Source organism: Sinohyriopsis cumingii, unplaced genomic scaffold (assembly GCF_028554795.1).
Source record: "Sinohyriopsis cumingii isolate HCF-2022 unplaced genomic scaffold, ASM2855479v2 utg000066l, whole genome shotgun sequence".
NCBI classification, from domain to species: Eukaryota; Metazoa; Mollusca; class Bivalvia; order Unionida; family Unionidae; genus Sinohyriopsis; species Sinohyriopsis cumingii.
Window position 1 is genome coordinate 1,131,171 of NW_028315866.1, and position 21,866 is coordinate 1,153,036.

Sequence of the window (21,866 nt, forward strand, 5' to 3'; positions counted from 1 at the left end):
TGAATTTATTCAGCGAAGCTTGACGTGATTCGGTTGACCTATCAACTGTAAAGGATTTATATCTGCATGTGGGACGAAGATAGAGGAGATATTAGTGAAATGTTATATTAAGGGGGGGGGGTATTCTTGTTTGTTAGTTTTGTGCGGGGGCGGCTATTTTTCGTTATTGTTAATTTCCAGAAAAGTAACGTTGCTCAAAGTCTTTTTAATTGTAGCAAAGATTAAAATTATCAAAATGATAAAACTACAATAAACAACCAGCATGTAGCGTTGTAGTTTACTCAGAACGGAACAAGTCAAAACTGTGATAAAAAGGACAACGAAAAAATAGGCTAAACGAAAAATCATTTCTTACCTAGATAACAGTGAGGCTGTTAAAGATTGTAATTAAACAGCAAAGGGAACATCCCTCCTAAAATACGTTACGCCAATAAAAAAATACCATTCTAATTTCCCCTAGTTCGACTTCAATTTATTTTATCCGGGATGTAATCTTTGACACCATCAAGGAAATATTAACATAGATATAGATGGCGATTGTGTTATGTACAATCTAAGCAACAAATGTATTTGTTCTAGTTGTTTATGAAAATATAGCAAATACAGCTTTTTGGTATATTTTCCTTTAGGTGACAAACATTGTCTTTGTACATTACGAATATAATAAATAACTTCATCCGTCCGCGCATGCTTTTGTATAAATAAACAAGTGGAATGTTAAAATTCTATTTTTATTAGACGTTGCCGCTCAATACGGATGATGAACTGCAGGGGATTGCAATATATGTTGTTTTCACGTGACGTAGCAGAAAATGTGCAGGGATAGGTTCGCCATTTTGAGTCTCAAGCCGTTGACTACGGGTGTAACAAGCGCGTTTTCAATAATGCCGATTTGTGGTATTGTCGGGTATTCCAAGAGCAAAGGTGTAAAAAAAAAAAAAAAAAAAAAACGATGTAACTTGTAAGTACCGAATATTGTGACTGATCAGGGTGAAGAAACAATGAAATATCGGAAGAAAGACGTCGTTTATGGAAGGCGGTTATCAACAGAAATGACATTCAAACTGAAGAGAGATGGGAACGAACGCTTTCGTCGGAGGTATGTTAAAATTAATTTTTCAATTGAGTTATATGTTTAGATTGATTTTTACAGACATTTTAATCCAAGCTATAATACTGATAATCTTGGTTTACAAGTCCCAGTGCAAGCAGCAGGGACCAGTCATTTTAGATTTTTAAAAATTACATGATAATGTTATGTTTTAGATCATAAGTATCAAGGTTATATATTGACAGTTCTAGCAGCAGAGGGGCTGTACAGACCGAAACTTTTTGCACAATAAACCCCTCCAGGAAACTATTCCTCGATAGAGGGCTTATTTCGACGAAATAAACCCTTCTATTCAGAATACAGGACAAAAAAAAATGTCCCCCGAAAACTCGAAGAGTTTCCAGGGACAAACTCGTTGAGTTTGCACTGACAACTTGGGTTACTTCAATAAATCTGAAACAGTTTCCGTGGCGGGGTCGTTATTGAAAAATCCATGGGTCGGGTCCATCCCCTCTGCTGCTCTGGGAAATGAGTTTCCAAGGAAAAACATTTTTATGTTAGCGGAATTAAATCATTGACAAATAAATAATGGCAAATATTGGAGAAGCACATACGACTAGATTAGCTCGAGAACGTCTCGAAGCAATTCAGAAATTTCTTCCTGTCCGTGATAGTGTCAGACAAAAATTACAACTAAGACAGCAAGCACGGGAAGGCTTTGCAGAGACTACGGAGGAATTATTTAAACCCGTGACCAAAGCTACTGAAAAATCCGCAGCTGTTACCAAAGAGGCTTTAATAGAGCAAAGGAAAATTTTACAGGATATTTCAGCTGGACTTAAACCCCCGCCTCCACCCGATGAAGTTGTTGTGTCAGTACCTGCTGGTAAGCGAGTAACAGGGAGAATGACTGACCCCGCCAAAAGATTTACGCCGGATTATATTGAACTTCTTAAAAATGTACCAGAAGAGAAATTACCTGAGACAATACTGTTAGGATTGATTAGAAGAGATGTGTCTTTAAACCCAGAACACGGTTCTATGACAGATGATAATTTTATCAAATATTCGTATCGTATACGTGAAAATAAAAAACAAATCAGCAGGGACGATACAAAATACGATAGACTTGTAGATGCTATACGTAAACTTGAAATTCCACCATCGCAACCTCAAGAAGAAAAATCACCGTTGCAACACACAGAACGACAACAATATCCTTCACGGCGAAGAGCAATAGATCCTGACCTAACTCCGTTAAGTGAATACGAGGCTGCATCTGAAGGAAGTCCGCGGGGCCAAAAATTCAAACAAACTAGGTCGCCGATAATTAGCTTAACAACATCTTCTGAAAGTTTGCCTCAAGACATTTTATCCCCAAGAATTGTACCATCAACAGGGGAGGGTTTAGGATCCGGTTTTATTGCCTGCCCTAATAATATCATCGATGATGTATCACGGTTGGAAGTTCTCATCGGAGGAAGACGTGCCGGAAACAATTCTCCGGAAATTATAAATGAAGCCGCAGATATCTGTCAGAGACTATTTCAGCGTGGCATCATGGATATCAGCATCTACCGGGGGCTCATTGATGAACTCGCAGACGGTTACCACAGCGACTAATAATTAAATTTGCTAGCAAATTCAGTTAGATAAACAATAATTAAATAAAATGATACTACACGATTCTTTTCGCAGACCAAGAAGTGTCAGAGTAGTAAACTCACGATTACCAGTATACGAGGTTGTTTACGGAGATGGAGTCGGTGATGTTGTTAGGGATTTAGTCACAAGAATCGCTCCGAAAGCTGGACCGTTAGCAAAACAATTCGCGATGAAAGCCGCTGATGTTGTCAAGGATAAAGCCATTGGCACTGTTGGTAGTCTTGCCGGGAAAGCATTTCAATCAATCAAGGATCGACTAGCACAGCTGATACGAAAAAAAAACCCAGTCGAGAGGTTGGTGCCAGTAAAACTACCATCCACTGAAGCTATGCCGGCAAATGTTAGTAGCGTAGTAAATAAGGCCGTAAATCAGAAATTAGCTGAGATCGCAACAGCAGGAATTACCTCCAAAGCGTTGCAAGATAGTGTAACTGCTAATTTGATAGCTGGTAGTGGTTTCCGGTGACGATAACATTTTAATTAGATCATCACAAATAATAATAATGTTTGCACGAAAATCCAATGACGCGTTTGATATGTCCAAACCAGTACTTAAAGATGATTCTGTACGTGATTTTCAATATTATTCTTATGAAGCACGTGATCCTAACCAACGCGGAAGAATTGAACTACAGGTCCAGGATACAAGTAGATACTTCTTGCCCGCTGAGGCCTTCATCGAAGTTGAAGGTAGGCTTTTAAAGAATGATAACACTAACTACGGAATCGGCGACCGAGTTGGATTTGTTAACAACGGCATCATGGCGTTATTTAAATCCGCTATTTACATGATAGATGGAAAAGAAATTGAAACAATTCATGATAACGTCGACGTTGCCACAACAATTCTCGGGTTGGCGAGATACTCGGATGATTACACCAGATCAGCCGGACCATCAATGATGTTTGCAAAGGATATAACCGACAGCCCCGAGAACAGGAATGTAACAATGAATAATGCCGGTGACGCAGTTGCATCGATGAACGAAAATTTTAATTTGGGTTTTGCAACACGTAGATCGATGTTAAGTGGAGATGAAGAGTTCTCAGGTGTGATTCCATTGTCTCACATCTTTGGATTCTGCAGAGATGTCCACAAGGTCATATTCGGTGCCAAACACACAGTTGTACTTGTGCGAAAACCTGATGATAATGACGCTATCTGGCGAGATGCTGCTGTTGCCCCTGGTCAGGTAATACTAACTAAACTGTGGTTGTGGATGCCAGTGTTGTCTCCGTCAATCACCGAAGAACAACGACTGTTGTCTTTCATGGACACGGGCGGTAAATCACTGCTATCCTGGAAAACAACAACCACAGACGTTATTCAGGGTGATAATGGTGGGTTGTTTACATGGCATATATCATCGCAACAAGGAGTATCAGCACCACGACATATTTTCATTGCATTTCAATACCGTGCTAGAACAGATAGCCAGGAAAGAAATCCAATGGTATTTGATACACTTGGAGTTTCTGAAGTTTCGTTGAGAATAAATGGGCATCAGGAGCCATCTGAGGATATATTAATAGATTTCGAACATCATCGTGTCGCACGCGCGTATCATCGTCTGATGTCATTTATGGGGCGCGACCTTAATGTAGACACTGGCCTGCAAATATCACAGCGAGACTTTATGAGTTTATATCCGATTTATTACTTTTCGCTGGAACATCTTGATCTGGTTAAACAATCTGTTGTCGACCTACATTTCCGAGCTCGTGTAGGTGTTCCTGCTGGTGGTTACAGAGCGATTGCTGTCATACTCTCCGATAAAGCAATGCTGCTTGAAGGTGTTGGCGGACGAATGAGGGTCATCGACGCTCCAATCGAGAATATGTAACGCAATTAAAATCAAACTTAGGATATAATGTCATACAGTCATGTTAATGTCACCTTGACTTCCGGTCAAACGAAGAAATTGCAATCAAAGAACGAAAGCACGTGCGGGACATCAATAACACTAAAACGAGATCAGATTACTGGTGGTCCAAACAAATTGTCGTTGACTAATACTCAGCTTAAACATTTTAATAAGGCACTAACAGCAAAAACCGGTGTCCGACTTGATTTCTCTGCTGCAGCTATCAAGGACATGACTAAAACCGGTGGAATATTTCCTCTTCTCGCAGCAATACCGGCGTTGATTGCCGCGGCAGCACCAGCCGTAGCAAAAGCCGCAGCACTCGGTGCAGTTGGAACTGCAGCTGGAATGGCACTAAAAAAGGCAACGGGAAAAGGATACAAGAAAAAAAAGGGACGCGGTCTAAGACTACCAGGAACTCCACCATCATGGTATCCAAAAAAATTCTAACGCCGTTGAGCAATTTTGATTTACTCGATGCTGTTAAAAAATTGCGTGTAAAACATTTCAGAGGCGTATTTATGCGAGATCAATTACCGCAACGACCGAATAATCCAGAAACTGGCATTATCAATCTCGACAACAAAGATGGTCCGGGAACTCACTGGGTTGCTTACGCGATCGATCCACGTGGAATTATCTATTTTGATTCGTACGGTTTAGCACCGCCAGTTGAGTTTCTCAAGTATGTCAGCAGATTTTCTAATGTTCCAGTGTGGCAGTCGACGTTACCAACACAAACATTAATTGATCCGCCCATTTGTGGGAGGGAGGTTTTAAATGTTCTTGATGCAATCTCAAGAAATCCAGCAACTCCTCCTCATAAAGTAGTGTATGAATATACCGCATCGAGAAATGCTAGCATTTGAAAAACAGCAATAAGAATAATGGTGGATATTTACGGAAGACCTTTCACACGAGGAGGTAAACCAAGCACAGATGCTGATCTCTCAAAATATGCGACCAAAGATGAAGTCGATAATCTTTTGAATATAGCTGGAGTTGACCCAGATGAAGTTGCTATTTTCCAAGACAGGCAAGGAAAACTAAGAACGAGCAACATTAAGTGGAATGATATAATTCGCAGAGTTCTTGGAGCTACCAAGGATAACTTCGTTGCATTTAGTGATGGCGGCCGGATCAAGGACTCGAATATATCAATCGCAAGCATCAAAGACAGTATTGATAAAGGTGTTGATAAATGTGTGAAAAAAGCCGGTGACACGATGACAGGCGAACTCAGCATGAGCGGCAACAAAATAACCGCGTTAGCGAATCCCGAATCCGACCAGGATGCGTCAAACAAACAATACGTGGACATCGTCAACGGTAAACTAAATACGCTGCGTGCAGAGCATGATGTTCACGTGGGCGCGTTTACAAGATTTCGAAGAAACTTCGTAAAAACTGATGAGGTCGTGGATAAGTTCTTTGGGACTCCTCCAGTCGTCCATGTAAAACTCGCTGATGTAAAGACCGACATTAACACGATCAAACAAACACAGCAGGATATCGTATCGGGTATTCCTGATATCGTTAACAAAACCAGTTTGATTAAAGTTCCCACTGGAGTTACTCCGGGGCATATCACCAACATCGTATTCACGGTATCATCGGGATTCGCAACATGGTCACGACAAAATAACACTATCAAATATACAGCAACAGCCACCGGTGTTTACAGGTTGTCTGTGTTTTCAGCCGCTAAATTTGAAATCTTCACAACATATCCTTGGAGACATTCCACCGATAAGTATTCCGGGGTTTGCACTGTAATACTAAACAGCGGAACCGAGGAAACATTTATGCTTGAAGCCGAGGACGATAGTTTAACAGCAACATCTTACTGGTTTTGTTTGGAATTCGTCGCTGCAACGCCTCAATTGGTTACCGCGTAATTGAATAATGTCAACGACGCCAGATGCTCAACAATATCGATACAATCAAGTCCGTGAGTGGCAATCTGAGTTAAAAACTGTCATCGAAGTAACTAGTCAAAAAGTAAAAAAATACAAGCGCCGCATAACAGTGCTGGATATTATGGTTTATTCAGTATCTGCCGTTGTTGCATCTGCCGGAGCAATACTATCAGCGGTCACTCCGGTAACTGCAGCAGTCGCCGCCACGATCTGTGTTTCCGCGGCCACAACAACAGCTGGAGTTTTCGGCATCATAGCAAAATAAATATCATCATGTGCTAACACAAAATTACACGATTACACGACAAAATTAAATACAGCCACGACCGCATATCAGAAATTATCATCGCTGATATCATCATCGTTAGACGTGCAAAGTAGCGACGCTACGATATCAGATTCTGAATTCAAACTAATGTCAGATGCGTACAATGACTATTTGAAAACTAAACAAATAAATAATGTCAATAGAACTGCTTCAACAAATAGTCACAAACACAACACCGGTAAGGACCACAATGATCTCAGTGTCCTCGACGACACCAGAATTCGGTATTAATTTTCGAACTCCAATTCCAGTGAGTGAAATCGCGTTAGCAAAGCTCAGTGTGTATCACAGCTGGCCCAATGTTAGGTCGGCATCATTTGGTGGTCTGCAGCCAAATAATTCATTCGTGTTCGGGAAAAGCAAAGCCGACTCCGGCGAACAGGGTGAACTTGACTGGAATACAATTACACTTCCCACTGGGAGTTATCAGATCGAAGAAATCAATAATGAGATACAACGCCAAATAAAACGAATCACCGGCAAGGAAGCCAAAATATCTATAACAGCTCATGAACCAACGCTGTCTGCGGTCATTGAAATCTCAACGCCAGGATACGCCGTGGATATTTATAACAGCTCAATCCGAACATTATTAGGATGGCCAAAGGCCCCCGAGGTTAAACCTCGTCCACCAAAACCTGAAAAATCGGATTTTATGACCTATAAAGAAGCACTACACGACCTCGAGTACAATTATTATTTACTCCTTGCAGATCAATTACTAGCAAGAAAAAGTACTTTAATGCCCGATACTTGGAGTATAGAAGCTCCACGTGTTAAGGGGGGGCAGGAGCTCCGTGTTTACCGTCTAGATGATATAGAATCTGAATTATTTATTCCGATCAATCTAGTACATAAACAACAGCTACAACTCCTGCGAGTATATTTCCAAGATTATATTTCTGATTTAACAAGTCCGCGTGATAATATTATCACAACCATAGAAAAACTAAACAAACTCGCATCGGCCATGGAAACTATAAATCTAAGAATAATTCAGGCTTTACTGGATCTTAAAGACTATATCGATGATAATTATAGACAGATAGCCAGAGCAGATTTTGCAATTAAATATGGTATTCAAGTGAATGATATTTCAGATTTTAAATTTCCTGGATATAACGTGCCCGAGCTGAGAAAATCAGTCTCTGATCTCATCGATCAATCTTTCGAAGATATTCTTGCCGCGTACGAACGAATAAAACCACAACCTGTTATTCTCAAGCACGACAACAGTACAGCATCCGATGGCAGACACATCTCACCCGGGATCGTAAATATCACAGATGTTATTGCGGTCAATCTTGTATGTGACGTCATCGATGGCAGTTACAGCGCATCAGATACTACGACGGCACAACAGGGGTTTATCCTGTATACGTTCACACCAAGAGACCCCCCTGGTTTTCTGATTGTGCAAGAACCAATCAATCTGGTCTATCTACGGTGTCATAACCCGTGGTTGTCAACGATAAATTTCAAACTCACCGACCAGAGGGGGAATTTGTTGGACCTGCGTGACGAGACTGTTAGTATAAACTTACTGGTGAAGTCCTAAGTCAAGGGATCCATAATATTTATAATAGTTTTTTTTCTGCACTGATCCATTTTCGTCATTTTATCGTGCAAATACCCTATCAAAACCAGCATAAGTTATCGTTGAAAGTGCTAGCACGCATTTAAAAAAAAACGGTTGTGTATAATGTATCAACCCGAGTACATTCATGCACGAGTTCATATTCATGATAAGCAAATTCTTTACGAGGCAATAAAAACCGCATTTCAAATACAGACATTCCCAGAACAGTATTTCCCCGTTAAAATAGTTATTGACGTGTATGGTGACGAAGACTTCTTGTTAACTCCGTCACAATTAACAGAGCTACAGCAAAATCATATGATCATAGTTTGGTGTCAACGAGAACAGATTATGAACTATTCTCATTCCTGTATTGATGTTGAAACGCTTAAGCAAATCCTGAAAATCTGAAAGCGCCCTTCACTTGAGAAACTCTTTGAGTTTCCAAGGGCAAAAAAAATAATACACTTTTTTTTTTACCCGTGGAAATGTGCTTTACACTCCAAGCGGGGGGGGGGGGCGCTAGCGTTCTCAGGTTCTACTTTCACTTTGTGCTGTGAGTCACACGCTATGCGGTTTATACTTCCTTGTCGGCCTCGTAGTCAGAAACACTAGTATTTTTGTCAGAAATGCAAGGCATTTCCGTGTCTAGATTCTTTATATAACCTTTTAACCGTCTCACCCTGGTGCTAATTAATTTTCGAGTCTCATACTCTTGTGACAATCCAAGACGAATCTTCTCAACTGCACGGCACAGTGGAATAAATTCAGATACCTGATTTTCAGTTATCCCGGCAAGTGATCTGTAAACACGATCTTGCAAACCCTTAATGAACCTATAACGAGCAGGGAGATTGTTCTTCCCCAAGCGTGATAGCTCATTCAAGGATTCAAAATCTGACATAATTGTTTCAGTGTCTAGTAAAATATTAAAACCTCGCTGTTGTAATTCTTTAATTTCAACAAGTATGGTATTTATATTTTCGTGATTCATATTATTATATATTTTTATATTTTTAATAGAAACACTTTGCATGAGAAACGCTAGCTTTCCAAAACAAAACGAGACAGTCGGAAACATTTATCCCCTGCAAGGGCCTAGATCGTCAAATAACGTTCTAGAACCCCACGAGGACTGCTTCCGACATGACAATACAACATGTAACACGAAACACTTTATCCCCTGCAAGAGCCTCTAGATCGTCAAATAACGTTCTATAGGCTCAAGAGGACGTGTTTAGTGAATTGACAAGGACAAACATATAACACGTAACTTATCCTAAGGACGGACCCCTCTGACTGCCAAGTGACTCAGAGGCACATTTATTTACAAGACGAGACAGCCCTGGCTTCTAGGATCGAGTTCTCTAGCAGGCCCGGCAAACATTTATTTGACAACACAAACAACCTTTACCTCTGATTCGAGTATCACAGCAAGCAAAGGTACAATGAACATGTAATCTTATCCTAAGAGACGGTACAGAACAGACAACCTTTAACCTCTGATTCGAGTATGACAGCAAGTAAAGGCACAATGAACATGTAATCTTATCCTAACTTATCCTAAGACCTTATCCTATGACGACACAAACATACACAGGTGGGTCATTTTCTACGGTCAGCAGCAGAGCAAAACCATCCATTGAATCGACCATTGGATGGTGCACAAAAGACACCCGCCATTGGCGGATTAAATTTATGGTTTTGCTTGCGCGTGCTGACTTTCGATCGACCCAAAGGTCTTAGGGAGCGATTTCGTATATAACCCAACTGTTACTTGCGAGTTGGAAATTCGCTCTAGCAGTGGGCGGGACTTGTTTAAAATATTTTAATTGTATGTTTTCTTAAGCGCGGTCATATAACAAGCACAGAAGAGCAAAACAGTCGGATATATTCAGTAAAACGAGGATATTGTTTGTAAAAAAATATATATTTTACGGTAAATAAATGATTACATGTTATGAACTCGATAAAATATTTTATCAAGGTGGCTTTCTTAGGGGGAGCAAATCCTCTGACCAGCAACGACAACTCTGCAAAGCGTTACACACTCTCGGAGGAGTTATCGTCGTTTGTGTCAACGATAAGAGTTATATAACAGAATGAAATCTTCTGTTTGAGCTTCTTTGAAAATGCTGTTTTGTAGATCCCATCTGCGACATGCTGTACAGAAGGTGGACAAATACCGAAATACCTACCGGCTGCGCTCATTGATTGAAATATTTCTTCACGAGTCTCAACATTCACAGATTTCACTGCTCTTCTTATAGCTGTTTTACATTTAACTCTTCCTCGTATGGTATTCTTGCTCTGAGTGATCGCTTGAAGGTTTTCAATACTGTTATCAAGTCTGTTCCCGTTAATATGATCAATGACAAGGCCTTTAGGGATCTCTCCGTTAAAAACCTCATAGACGAAACGATGACATAAATACCTCCCTTTCCTAACAGTAAATCTTAAATAACCAGCATTATCAACTGTACCAACTTGTTTCCTCAGCCTGTAGTTTCTCACTATGCCATCTCGGTTTGCCTCATAATTTGGAATAGTTGGATGTCGGACGAATTCTTGATTCATTATACTATAAGCAAATCATTGTCTAATTCATAATTTGTCTGAAAACTTATTTATGTAATCACGCTCGCATTTGAGAGCGTTATCACAGTCTGGATTTTTTTTATCATAATACCGTTTTAGTTCTCGATAGCGTTTTCCACCACACGCTGAACATAATTGCGTTTTTCCTCGTACTCCAATGCCGCATCTGATACACGGTATCGGTCCTAGACTCCCACCGCGGACCTGTTGAGCATGTTGTCCACAGTATTCGCCTCTGCAGGGTTTGCTACACGGCGCTGATGAATTTAGTTTGATCCACTTGCATTGGTTCATCATATAATATATTTGTCTATTTAAATATTTGTCTTAATTATAATAATGGGTTTTGAAAGACTATCCAGAATAAAACCCATATCAGGTTCTAGATTCGATCTTGACCGGTTAACCGCTGATCCACGACGAAGAGAGTTAGCAGAGGTAATTGGTGTTATCAAGAATGCCAAAGAAGAGTTTCGTCGTGATGGTGCCGCACACACGTGGTCTTCGTATAAAATTATCCTCGGAAACGCGAGCGTTTCTCGGGAAATGCAAAGCATTTCTCGTGACCGTATCATTGATGCTACCATGAACGATACAATCGCGCGTAACATAATTGGGTATCTCGACGATAGAAGATATTTCGTACAGATAAAATTTATTGTTGGAGTCGGCGAGGGAACGTGGATTATCAGAGACAAACTAGACCCTGTTCTTGATGCCAGAGGCGTTCGTGGAAAAACCGTTCTGTTAAGTAAAGACTCAAAACCGGGAGTACTTGTTGGGATTGATATACCATATTATGCCAGAGCGTATCCTGTGACCGCAGTTGTTTATGGAATTTATCCGATGAAGAAACCACGCGTTGATAAACTCAAACCGATGAAGGTGTCGGTGTTGAATTGTGTAGCTGAGCGAGTAATGGAACATTTTAAAAATGCAATGCGAGGAAACGGCCTAACACCGCTAAGACAAACTAAAATAACAGCGTGGGCGACACGAGTAGCGGATAAAGGAGCGTCAATAAATGATGTTGCTGAGCTAGAGCGATTACTAAAATTTCCTATAACGGTTTCATCGTTAACCGGTGAGGTATTGTATGAGTGTAAATACAATTCCCGTGGAACACCAATAACTATTATCGATCATAACAGTCACGCCTGGACTGACTCGGTTAGGATATTTCCGCAAGACCGTGTTGTGAAGTATTATCCGGAATTGCAAAGCAATTCTGGGAGCATGTTTGATTTTATTTATCAGATAAGTAAAACCGATCCAGTGTCTGTGTGGTTATTCAGAAGTAGCGAAGATGGAGAATATGATCAGTTTGTGAGACCCAACGGGGAAATATACAGAACAATGGCGTTACAGCAGGAAATGAAAAAACTCGCAGAAAAATATCATGCTGGCAACACTGATACGTTACTGACACACTGTTTTACTGTCCCGGGTGTTGTCGCGCATGTAGCCCGGGAACGAAATTCATGGAGACCAACTCCGAAAAGTTTTCTTGCTGATATCCAGCAGAGCTGTGTCGAATACGGACACGGCGGTTTGTGGAATACTCAGTATGATCACCGCGGTATGATATCCGTGGACATGACGGCGTGTTATCCAGGAAGTTTCCTTGGGCGTGGAGAATGCAGCGAATATTTTAAACGGTTTGGCCACGCTGGCAATACCATGACAAGAGTAGCTGTCAACGGTGTTTTACCCGATTTTGACTTGACCGGATTTGCTTGTGTGTCGTCGTTTAAATTCGCTAAGGATTTACATCCTGTGTGTTATGTTTGGTTTGGCAGACATTTCGTTGAGAAGCGATGGGCACCGATAGTGTTATTGCGATACATGCTTGACAGTCGAATACTGTTGTCGCTGACGGTCAGCGAAGCGATTATATGTTATTGTCGTCAAACCGAAGTTTGGTTGCCAACTCCAACGCCGGTTACGTTAGAAGAAGTCATCGAAGATTGGTCACGAGAATATCCAGAAACTTCTATCGACGCTATCATCAAGAAAGCTCCTGAAGTACTTAAAAGCAAACTCAGAAATGATGAAAGCACAGCAAAAGATCTAGGACGAAGAATAATAGGGAAATTCACTCAAGGTGGAGCGTATGATCATAAACAACATCACAGTCGATTAATCATGGACAAGACTGAATTGGATCTTATTGTCGCTGATGCAGCCACGAACAACATGTTCTGTAACCGCAAAGATGTGTTTCTGTCAAACGGGGAAAAACTAGGGACTGTTTTTAGTTATATTGACGGAGAATCATCTCAGTACATACATTTGAGATCTTCGATGCTGGCTTATGTATCCATAAATTTGTTGTCGATGATCAATAGATTCCCTGTTGCCGCAGTGAGAGTTGCAACGGATTCATTTTATATTGATAAAAAACACTCAGCGCTGTTGGATAATGTTATATCGGATGATCCATCGTGGGGCTCGTGGAGAATAAAGAATGAAATGTTACACGGATATTGTAAATCGGCTGATGTTGAAATCGAGGATGAGTATCGCAGCGCAGAAATATCTTCGATGGTTTCGTCGGGGGCAACTTCGTTGTTGCCGCCGGTGCACGATCCTGTTACAAGACACAAAACAGTTTATCTGAACGGTCCTGGTGGTTCTGGTAAAACAACTCGAGCGATTGAATTATTTAGAAACTCTGACATGATTGTGCTAACACCCACACACAGACTTGCCAGGGAGATGAGACAACGGGATGTTAACGCGTGCACGTATCACAGTTTTTTCAAATACAGCGGCGGCACGTGGACACCTGAACGAATGGGAACGAAATATATTCCCGAGAAAATCATCTGGGATGAGATAGACACTGTGCCGTTGGATACATTAAAACAGTTTCTGGATTGGCTGCTAAAGAAAAATACCGCAGTGGTGATGTGCGGCGATCATGGTCAACCACCCCCATTTACAGGTGAATCTCCACACGAGTGGCTGAAAACTTTTGTAGATTATTATGAGGAAATAACTAACGATGTTAGAGCACTCGATGAAACGCTGAAAGAGTTTAAGGCACTGATCAGGCTACAAACCAATAAAGTCCAGTGTGAGATAATGCGTGAAATAATTCCAGAGACTTCGCTGAGCGACTTTTGGGAAACGTGGAAACCAGGTGATTTAATTGTGGCAAGTAGAAAGATAGTCAGGGACACACTTCAGCAGCGGTTATTTCAGTTACATCAGAAGAAATTTCCCATGTTGCCAGTGCCGTTGTGTTATAGACCAGCTGATACGCGATTGCAGAATATTGATGTTGATATTCCAGGGCGCCTGACTGCGTCGGGTCCGGAGAAACAGAATTTAGTATTAAATGATATTGTCACAGTTGATGTTGATGCTGTTGAACAGGCACTGAAAATGAGCAAATCCCCGTGGACGCTAGGATACGCTATGACCATCCACAGTTCGCAGGGACTAACTATTTCAGATACAACAGTTTGGATTGTTGATGATCGCATCGAGTGGTCAAATTTAGTTTATTTAGCCGTGTCAAGAGTAAGAAGGATAGGTCAGTTACGAAGAATTGTATTAGATGATGTTGTCAACGACAGCTCAATCGCTGATGACACAATAAGAAAGAAATTAGCCGGTTACAAACAGAGCGACAAAAAAAATGGTAGAGAGTTTGATCCCAAACAAAGTTTGGATGTTGAATTTGTAATACAATTACAACAACAGCAGAATAATCACTGTGCGAGTTGTAATTGTTTATTGCTGTGGCAGTATTCGAAAAACGACCCAAGGCAATTCACCGTAGATAGAATAGATAGCAGTCGCGGTCATACACGTGAAAATGTGATGTTGACCTGTCTTGAGTGTAACCGACGCAGAGGTGTTGCTGCAGTTATTTAAATGATTGAATCACTTCAGTGCGGATCACTTTAGTGATCGGGGTGGTAATTGTGTATCCTCGGGAATCACCTGAAGTTGCTCGCGTTTAAATCCGCGTTGAGGAGCAGTCGAATCTAATCTGTAGATTGCGTTTCTCCCAGTTGATCTGGTTATGCTGGATATCTTATGTGTAGTAACACTCCATGTGGGATCGGTTGCTCTTTTTTTTCCTCCTTCTAGTTCGCCTGGTTCGTATAAATACCTAACGGTGACATTACCCAGCAGTGGGGACGCTAGCGTCCCTGGCTGCGTTGAAACATTTTGTTGCTGTTGTCCGCGTTCACTGACGCGGGGTATATATATTTTTTGTGATTGCATTTACAGGTCTCATGTTTGTTGTTCTGGTAATTTCATTATTCAGTGCGGCTATCACGTTTGGCAGTCTTGCAACCCATTCACGAGATCTCGTATCGTAAATGAATTCCCTCGCGTACTGGTATCCGAATAATCTCTCAGCGAGTGTTCTATTAAATCGCTCAACAATTGCCTGATCCCGATGAATTTCAGTATGTCCTCGTCGTATGGTAACGTTATGCTGCTTTGTCAGTGATGACACCGCGCCCTGAAATTCCTTGCCAGGATCAACTTGTAATAATCGTGGCCAGTTTAGAGGTCCTCGTTGATAAATTCGTTTAAACGCAGAGGCGACTTCGGACGCTGTTTTAGTCGCTAACGGTTCTGCTTCTTTGTATCTACTGGCAACATCAACTACTGTTAGCGCGTATTTGTATATTTTTCTACGGACAGTATCATGAGGCAGGAATAGTATGTCAGCCTGATGAACTTCATTGGGCACACTAACATCAAAATGTGCAAAGTTGATTTGTCGAGGTGGTGGTAAGTAGATTTGCCATATTGCTTGTTTTGATAGCCAATTTTTGGCAACCTCGCGTGTTACTGATGCCGCGTTGGCGAGTTTATTAATTGCTGAGTTACCTCTCCAGTATCCGATTGGGGAATAATAAATCGCTTGCATTTTTATTTAATTATCCAGCGCCTAATACTAATTTAGATTTCATCGCTGATCTTACTAACCAATTGGCGAGTGACTCCTTAAATGATTTATTTTTTATGGCGCTTAGTGCATGAATTAATTTCACATCCGCGATATGCCTGTCTTGTAGATCTTTACTTCGATAAGCAACATCATGTATGTGACACGCTGCGTCGATAGCGTTTATCGGATACTCTCCCGGTTTTGGTTTAGATTGTTCATCAAGTCTGATATCTAGTCGGGTCCCTGGACCGCAGTAATTGTATCCTGGGAGATGTTTTTCTCCGGGATACTTTGCCCAGGGAGTTCCGGGGAGCTTTCCAAGTTTGGCTGCAATGTCACCTCCGCTAAATTCTCGCTTTTTTTTTGAAATCTAAATTTTTTTGTGCCACATCGCGTACACTTACCAGAAAGTGCTTGTCTGTTATTTTTTGTTGTAATGGTTGTTAGATCATTCGTAGGGGTTCGTGCCTTACACTTCACACAATATAGATCCATAATTATTATTCTTTATATACAAATGGAAATTACAGATTTTTCTGCGACAAAAAAGAAAGAGCCAGTAAAGCATAATTCAGTGCTACCAAACTCTATCCGCGCGATTATAATTGGGCCATCCGGTTCAGGTAAAACACAGCTGTTGCTGAACTTGATAATGAAGTGGATGAAATGGGATAAACTGTATTTGATAGCTCCATCTGTAGATGATCAACGATGCAATAACGTTATAAAAGATTTTAATGAGAGTGCAAGCGCGCTGAGTAAAGACGGTGAGGATGTTGTTGAATTTATCACTGATATCGAAGAAGCCCCCAGCGTCGAGGATCTTGATGAATCAATTAACAACCTAGTAGTGTATGATGATGTTATGTTGGACAAGCAAAAAAATCCCGCAAGAATATTTTCCCGGGGACGTCACAAAAACACTGATGTGATTTATGTTACTCGGCGTTATACACAAATTCCTAAAGTAATCAGGGATAATTGTAATCTTCTTGCGATATTCAATGGAGTTGATACACATACACTGAGAAATATTCATCAAACCTGGTGTGGTGGCGATATGGATTTAAATAAATTTAAAAATTTCTTCAGTCATGCTCAAAGAAAACCTCACGGATTTGTGACAATAAATTTACACGATCCCAGAACAAGATACCGTATTGGACTTGATACACTATTTGCAACATAAAAATGTTTTTCCTTGGAAACTCATTTCCCAGAGCAGCAGAGGGGATGGACCCGACCCATGGATTTTTCAATAACGACCCCGCCACGGAAACTGTTTCAGATTTATTGAAGTAACCCAAGTTGTCAGTGCAAACTCAACGAGTTTGTCCCTGGAAACTCTTCGAGTTTTCGGGGGACATTTTTTTTTGTCCTGTATTCTGAATAGAAGGGTTTATTTCGTCGAAATAAGCCCTCTATCGAGGAATAGTTTCCTGGAGGGGTTTATTGTGCAAAAAGTTTCGGTCTGTACAGCCCCTCTGCTGCTGTTCTAGTCATTTTATGCTGACTTGTGATGACCTTTTTCTTGACTTGCATAATATATTAATTAATTCATTTGAATAAAATATAGTCACTATCTCCGTTGCCTTCCTTTTCTTTTTACAGGTGTTAAAGCTTATTTGCATGACAGGACAAGTTCATCATGGTTGCTAACTCTAGATCTTGGTTACACAGAAATGAATTCACCTGCAACAGGAACAGTTCATGAAACACAAAAGAAAGATTTCAGATCCGGTATCATCTATTAACATTACAAAAGGGGTGCATAGATTTTGGGGACAATAATGCCACTGGTATATCAGATTATGCTGATAATACAGAATGACAGTCCATATAATGATCACAAAGTAATGGAACAGGCATCATTTCAGTTTGCATATCAGGATGAAAAGATATCAAAGGCAATCCAAACTGACTTGATAGTCGAAGCAATCAAACAACTAGAAGAAAGGTCCAGAGTCATCGTAGCCAAATAAAATGAACAGTTTGATTTTAAAGGACTATAGTCCTTCTATCTTATGTTTACAATTCTGAACAAGTAGCATTTTGCATTGGATTGCCCAATTATGGTGTACTGAAACTAGTTTTTTATTTAATAGAGGGACTTATGAGAATTATCTTCTCCAAGACAGCCAGTCATTTAAATGTTTATTTGCCTACTGTGCAAAGAAGGATTCACAATACTCTTGATGTACTCGTCGTTAGACCAGGCTTTCTAGTGCAATGGCCAAATCGAAACAATGCCTATGAGTTTCAGAAAAAGAGTTAGCGAGAAAGTTGTTGTACTAGACTGTTTCGAATTATTTACAGAGAAGCCAAGCGGTGCTCTGAATCAAGTATACTTATTCCAATCACAAATATAACCAGACTGAAATGTCTAATAGGCATTTCCCCTCAAGATGTTGTTATATTTATTTCTGATGGATGGGGAGGTACGACCTCTGACAAGTATACAACAAAAAATCGGGACTTCTCAACAATGTGTTACCAGGTGACGTAGTGATGGTTGATAGAGGCTTCAACATAGAAGATGCAGTGCGCTTTTATCAAGCTGAAGTAGCCATCCCTACCTTCACACGAGGAAAAGTACAGTTACATCGTCCACTAGAAGTTGAGAAAACTAGAAAAACTGCATCAGTTCGAATTCATGTGGAACGTGTTATTGGTCTTGTATTGATGAAATTCAGAATTTTTTATTTTGAGGTCATCATCCCCATTAAGTTGAAACATGGAGGGAGTGGGTCAACTATTGACAAGATTGTTAAAGTGGCTTGCTGGTTAACAAATTTGTATCCATCAGTTGTTCCATTTGAGTGAAACAGTGCACGTTGATTGAGCGCACCATTATATATTATTGTCACACATGTAAATTTGCAAATAAAGTGTACCATACTAATACTAGTTCTATTCCATTTGTTTATAAATTGCTATTTGTCAAAATAGTCATGGCAAGTAGACGTAACTTGAAATCTACAGGCGCAAGTCATGATGATACATTTAATTAACTTGTTTCCCAAGATTTCTTTATCATATTTCAACGATACATAAGAGACTACATTTCACATATTGATTTTTGAATATGTAACAAATGATAATGTATAATATTGGTCAATTTCTAATCTACACAACACTGCTTTATAAGATATTTGGCATCAGCAACATTATACACTACTATTTCCAATATCATATATATATATATATATATATATATATATATATATATATATATATATATATATATGCACTTTAAAAAGCATAACATGGTGGGCACTGTTAAATATATTAATCATTTGCACTCGCAGCAATAACATTTTCCTTTCGGCACATGTTTGAGTGTTATACAACTGGCATGAAACCATACCTTTTGGCAATTTTCACTTTCACACATGATCTTTCTCCCATCGTCTCCACCACAAATGCAGTACTTTCTGTCGGCATGAGTGGAGATAGTTGTTTTCTTCACGAGTGACTGCATCTGGGCTAAGGACTTGTCTCTATGAAAAATATTTACATAGGAGTTCAGGAATACCACATTTGGAGTGAAACTCCAAAGCTTTAGAAGACATTGTTTGCCATAGTTCATTGTCTCTAAAAACACGTTCATAGTGGTAGTCATTAGGACAGTATACATAAAAGTCACAAAACTGTCGGTCTGACAAAGACATTTGCATCTGGTAGTAATATGTGTTTACAATTGATTGTTAACTGGTTGTTTATCGATTTCAACCACGGAACATCCAGGATAGGGTTGTCTTTTATACTGTATGGACATTGTATCTCAATACATCCATCCCCACAACATGCACAAGAAATCATGCCATCTGGACTAGCCCAAAACTGGGGGTATCTTTCATTAATAATTTGACCCGTGTCCACAAGCTTATATTTGACATGTTTACTCTTTACTAATGCTGATTATGCCATCTTTCCTGTTGTTTCATGTTTAGTTCCCCAGGCTTTTGCGGCACTATAGAAGGGCATCTTATTCCCATAAGATGTTCAGTTTGTTTTCATTACTGTCAGAGATGGCTGTGAAATGCTAGTGTGACATACACGATAAAAATTGGAAGCTGTTATTCTTCCTGTACGATATCTGTGCCAGATTATTTGATTGGCCCCTTGTCTCTTTTTCAAGATGTTTCTTCCTTTGAAATAGATATGTATATAACACACTACACTTCTCTAACATCTGCTCGTATGACGAATCTGAACAAATTGTATCCTTACTGCATAAGCATACCCGACTCGAGTCAATTGGCCACACTTTAACTAATGACTTAGGTTTGAAGTTCTCAGAGAACTTGCCCTTGTCTCTTAATGATAGAATGGCATCCTTTGGCACATTTTTATGAAGTTCATCCCAAAATAGGTTCCCATTTGCAGTAGGCGACTGTATGTCTGACGCTGCTTGTTTATCAGAAACAATGTGCATCGATTCGTGATTTTAAAGTCTGCAGTACAAAAAACGAAAACTAAGTCCATATCTTTAAATCGTTTATATGGTGTCGCAAATTTAGCTGAAGTAGGAAGCATCCAGTATGGAGGGACATCAGTCACCGTAGCTTCCTTGCATATTCTCGCACCTGTCTCCAAGGCAAACAAATCTGCGGCAACGAGAGTACAATATTCCCTCGGTCCTACCATGCATGTGCAATGTGTTGATTCCACACTCCCATCTGTGGCAACAATAATCCCTGGCTGTAGAGGTTTTTAACTAACTCGCATAGAGTGGGTCACCTGGAATTGAATAAAGGAAACGTTACAAAATATAATCTTCAATATTGTGTCAGTACTCTAGCTTTTTTTACATGTGGAAATATCATTACATGTACATGAGAAATGTTTAGATGTACTATCAATCAACCCCATTGCTAAACATGTGGTTCCAGCAAATTCACAAGTGATAAATGGTTCGAATAAACTTGAAAATGCTATTGTTATTTTAACTGAATCTTAAAAAAAAAAATCCACAATGGAACCACGACAAGTTCTATTGTTTTGTCATTGATAAGGAGTAAAACAACATTAATCAATTTTGTCATCTGCTGGTTGTGCTGATACTCATGATGACGACGGGTAATGGCCCATAGCTATGACATGTTATCCTTTAGATACAGCTTTCATAGCAGTCTAATTTCTTTTATGAAATTTAAGGTTTATCAAATGGGTTCCCATATATATATATATATATATATATATATATATACAAGAAGAGTGACAGCCCAAATGACCCTGGTCATGTATCCAATGCAGTTAGCACTGCTGATCCATTGTCATCCAAGAAGAGATTTGAGCGAACCCAGAATAGGTCAGCCAACAAACAAGGTCACGAGGAATTGGAGGCACATGGAAAACATAATTTATTTGTTGCAAGAGCCCTTCTTGACTTTAGCAGTACCAACACTGAGAACTTGATTCCACCCAGTGAGAACAAGTTTAAAGCTGTTACAATCATGCAGGTAATATTTCAAAATCACTTTTAATAAAAACAAGTTAATGTAATATAAAAAATGCATATTTAGCTTTTAGAGTAATACTCTTAACTGTCGTATAGATTATAGTTTGAATAGTAATGAAAAAGCATTTGGTGGCAGAACCTCAGGCTAAGTGATAACTTTGCGATCAGGATTCCTGGATCTACTTGAGTATGATGATCAGGTTCTAGCCGATAGAGGTTTCATGATAGAAGTTGCATCACGAAATGCTCACTTGATCATGCCTGTATTTACAAAGGGAAAGAATCAGCTAAGTGCTAGGGAGGATGCGAGAAGGATTGCACGAGTGCGCATTCATGTTGAACGTGCAATTGAGAAAATAAAACTTTAAATATTCTACAGTGAGCTTGAGGCTTGTACCTCATTCAAATACAATGTAATATCATGACCAAATGTGCATCATTAAGTAACCTGCACCTCAAGCTGGTTAATTAAGCAT

At 39.9% G+C, this 21,866-nt stretch overlaps 1 long non-coding RNA gene across 1 annotated transcript; it reads left to right on the forward strand.

Moving 5' to 3' along the window:
- Positions 1–567: 567 nt before the first annotated feature.
- Positions 568–19,034, forward strand: LOC149774967 (uncharacterized). The gene is made up of 2 exons (XR_016416661.1): positions 568–1,099; positions 17,538–19,034. It is a non-coding gene; the product is annotated as an uncharacterized LOC149774967 (long non-coding RNA).
- Positions 19,035–21,866: the final 2,832 nt, after the last annotated feature.